This window comes from Papaver somniferum, chromosome 7 (assembly GCF_003573695.1).
Source record: "Papaver somniferum cultivar HN1 chromosome 7, ASM357369v1, whole genome shotgun sequence".
NCBI classification, from domain to species: Eukaryota; Viridiplantae; Streptophyta; class Magnoliopsida; order Ranunculales; family Papaveraceae; genus Papaver; species Papaver somniferum.
In genome coordinates this window covers 149,299,393-149,303,648 of record NC_039364.1, presented here as the reverse complement: position 1 = coordinate 149,303,648, position 4,256 = coordinate 149,299,393, and the positions used below count along the sequence as shown (strand labels likewise).

At 35.9% G+C, this 4,256-nt stretch overlaps 1 long non-coding RNA gene across 1 annotated transcript; it reads left to right on the top strand.

The window, feature by feature from the left end:
* The first annotated feature begins 817 nt into the window (after positions 1 to 817).
* On the top strand, positions 818 to 3,960 carry LOC113298722. Its single transcript, XR_003334354.1, has 3 exons — positions 818 to 2,418; positions 3,124 to 3,177; positions 3,720 to 3,960. It is a non-coding gene; the product is annotated as an uncharacterized LOC113298722 (long non-coding RNA).
* Positions 3,961 to 4,256: the final 296 nt, after the last annotated feature.

The following is a 4,256-nucleotide window of genomic DNA, read 5'->3' as shown; positions in this document are numbered from 1 at the left end:
ATATTTCCAAATTCGATTTTCATAATTCCTGGAAATGCTTTATCTAAACATTGACCGAAGATCTCTTAGAAAATCTCTAACTAGTAAATGCACATTACTAATTTTTATTTTCCAAAAATAAAATTAAAACCTTAATTAAAAGATTCTCAATTTATTTTTCGATCTGGGATTTTCCTTTAGCTATTAAGGAATATCTTTGAACAATAAAAGATAAGCGTTACTGCACATGTTCAAAGTATGTCGATATATTTATTTTGTAAGTCATCTTTCATACTTACAATCTTGAAACTGATTTGCCACACTTCCAAACAAGTTTAGAATTGGTTCATCTGGCTTTCAAGAACTATGTGATTGATTAAGAACACTCAATCACCAAACATGGGTTTCACGGTTCTACCAAAAAAAGTTTTGATTCTACCTCCATGTGGGTACTGGATTTAGTAACACTAGATTTCCAGAATTTGGTTAACTAGGTACTAGGATCGGTTCCCACATATATATGATATCTAATGTAAGGACCCTCAAGCTGGTCAACGCTATTTGACTGGTCTATCGATGATCAAGAGACAATTTAGCCGCTAATGACTCGATTAGTTTAACATGAACATTAATTAATAGAAATTATTCTAAAAACGAACCAGAAATAAAACTAGTATCATCAGATAGAACTCGAAAAGTTATGCGAAATGCACTATTCAAACGTGTCATTCGGACATCAGACGAAGAAGATATCACTGGATCAGTGCGAAGGGAAAAGTTGTCATTTCTCGGATAAATGCTTTTGCTGCAACACAGACACGTCGTGATCCCCTTATCGAAGCAAGTGGGTGTCTTAGTAATACCCTTGGTCTTATCTACTCAAATCGACCGAAGAGAATCAGATTTCTCTTCTTCTTTCTTCTTTCTCTCTTATCTTCTTCTTCAGTTTTTCGATCGAGGGATGATTTGAGAAAACAAATTAGTGATTTGGGGATCGAATAAAGTGGGGAAGTATATGTAGTAACTGTTGGTGGTGGTGTTGATTAGGTTAGATGTTCAGAATCGATGGATAGGTTAATTAGATAATTCAATTTAGGGTTCTGTGAGTTGAAGATGGACTGATTTAATTTGATAAAAAGAGATTAAGGTATGGGTTTGATTTTGAAGAACAACAATGATTCGGCAGATCTGGAAATTAGGGTTTGCGAGATATGAATTCAATTGAAGATTAAGATGAAATTAAGGATCTAAGGGAGTGACTAGAGTTGGGTATGAGTTGAATTATAAGTTGAAGTTGAAAACCAGTTTGTATTTGATAGTTAGGTTTTCATAGAATGAACCAAATAAGGATTGGAAGATGAATTGAGGCTTTAGAAGACAGATTGGAGGTGGGTTTGTCACGAATTAAGATTTAAGGTTGAAGAATAATTTGGAATAAGTAATTAGGGTTTTTCTGAGAACCAGTGTTGTTGTTAAAGATTGTTGGATTGATAATGATTTTGGGATGAATTGGTGAGTGAAGTCAAAGAGAATAAGAAATCAGTTCAATTGCTTGAGCAGATTGAGGTAATTATTCATTCAAGATAACTTTGTAAATATGTTCTTTTTGATTATAGTGTGTATGACTTTAATGGATGAGATTGAAATAGTTATTTGAGTCTGTAATGGAATTGCAGATGTAGATTAGGTTATATGATGAATTACGATTGAGGAATATATGTTTGAACTGTAGAAGTTGGTGTGGATGCAGATTGTGTGGTGTTGAGTTAATTTGAAGAATTAGTGGTGTTGGTGCTGGTTTGTCTGTGATGTTCAAGCTGCAGGGGACATTAGTGAATTGTGGAGGTGCAGAGTTATTGAGCTGTGTGTGTGTATGGAACTGGATTTAGAGATAGTTATGAAACCGTGGTTGAATCAGTTGTGTGCGTATGATGTTACGTGTTGTTTCCTGTGTTGTTGTTGGAGGGTGAATGAGATGAGTGATATTGATGTTGTGGCAGATGGAATGGAATTTTGTTGGTGGTGTTGAATTGGGGGAATGGGTTGTAGTGGCAGTGTTATTATGAACTGTTGATGGAACTGAAATAGAAGATGTGGTTGTTATGGTGGTGGTGTTTTACAGTGACAGAGGATTCTAGGAGACACAAGTATGAGTTGTGTCATGATGTGCACAAGGTCTTGGAGGTGCAAGAGAATGGATGTGAAGTGAGTTGTTGGGTGTTGCTGTTGGGAGTGTTGTTGAGCTGTAGAGTTTAGTCCTGGTAGTGATGTTTGATGGAACTGATAATGTTGAGCTGAGTTAAGATGTTTCAGTTGCTGGTTGTAGTACTTGTGAGGCTATAGTGGTCTGAAGTTGTAGGCAGGAAAGGTGTAACTGGGATGGTAGTTGTAGGAGTATTGTTAGTGATTGCTGTGAAAAGCTTAAAGCTGCATTTGCAGGTAAACTTAGTTTGCATTTGTAATTGGAATTCAAAGTTTTTAAGAATGAATAAATGAATTGATGTACTGTTTAGTTGAAGTTGAACTGGGTTAGAATTATAACTGTATGAGAACCTTTAGTCTGTCTGACTGAACTTATTCAGTCTGACTCAGTTTTTCCCTTAGCTGACTCAGTTAATATGACTGAGTTGAATCGGTGTTAACTCACTGAGTTCCTCTTTTGACCTGAGTTGACCAGTTCACCTGACCTTAACCGAGTTGGATCGGTTGACTAGACCTGACCTCGACTGTTAACTTGACCTTTGACCCGACGTTAACTGTTAGTTGACTCAGCTGACCGTTAGAGACCGTTAGTTGACCAGTTGGATCAGACCTTTGGTTAGTGGGCTTGTTTAGTGGACTTGGGCTTAGAGCCAGTTTTCCTAATTAGACATTTTAGACCTCTTGTGGTCTGAATTAGCATTTGGTTTCTTCTTCAAAGTTGTAGATATTTATTAGACCTATCCAATGGACTATAAACTCAATTTATTGGATTAGTGAATCCTAAGATATGCTAAAGGTAGAGAATAAGAATGTGTAAAATCATAAATGGACCTAGAACTATTAGATAGATTTGTGTAATTCTTGTGTGAGCCATTTTTGGCTAGTTTCTTAAACTTCTTGTGTGATTAACATTTAGTTTATATTAACAACGATCGATTCAAGGATGAACCAGTGGATCGTGGATCTCGAGGTAGGAGAGGCTTGCTATCAAAATAGGTGAGAATACTTTAACTCTTTTGAAACCGTTGTTGTTTTCTTTTAAAAAAGTTTATGTTTATCAACTCATACATTGTCTGTCATGCATTCCATGCTTTATATAAACTGCCTTACGATAATTCTGTCGATTCTTTGAATCTTTCCATGAAACGGAAAGGACTTGTAAGGTATGTCATTGAATTGTTATGGGAAATGAGAATTTCCACATGTGGTATATAGGGTATGCTCCTTCACATTTATATCTACATGAATTCAGATTTTATGCTTATATCGGTCGACAGTTTGCTAGTTCGGAATTGTCGACATCCATATGTACGATTAGGTGTGGATTTGCGAGTTCGGAATTGCACAACCATATTATACATTGTTTGACGAAGGAGTTTGTCCATATACATGTTTGTGCATTCCAGTGACTTAGTCACTGATATTTGGGAAAACATTAATTATTTTCCAAATCTTGCTCATGATTTCTTTAAAGTTAAATGTTATTCCTGCTGGGCACTCTTTTTAGGGATGATGTGCTCACACATTCCCACTTTCAGTTTCAGAGACAAACTAGAGTTGTGCAACGAAAGCTTCGAGGAGTTGACTCCGTTAATTAGTTAAATATTTGCTATATTTATTATGTTGTATATTTAATTTGAAAACCAAATGACTATTGTATTTGTATCATTTGAGAGGAGTTCTTGTATATATATATCTGAGCGGGGCTAATTTTGGGTTAAGTTTTGTAGCAGATTTCTTAATTGAATGTTTACGTAAAGGATTTATATTTTTAGCGCCTCTCTATTAGTTAATCTCTTGGATTAGTCATCTGCTAGCTTTGGGGGCGCCACATCTAACTTGTATCTGTTGTACATGTCCATAAGATCGGTTCCCAATGTCTAAAAACGTGTTGCACACGTTCATAGTATTTGTTCCTAATATCTAGAAACTTGTTGCACCTCATACGAGGATCGATTCCCCTTTGTGATCGGTTGCACCTCTTATTAGGATCGGTTCCCCTTTTCCTAGAGTTGGTCATACTAATTACAACAAATCGATCATACCATCTCAGGTGATTAATTAAGATCGGTTTC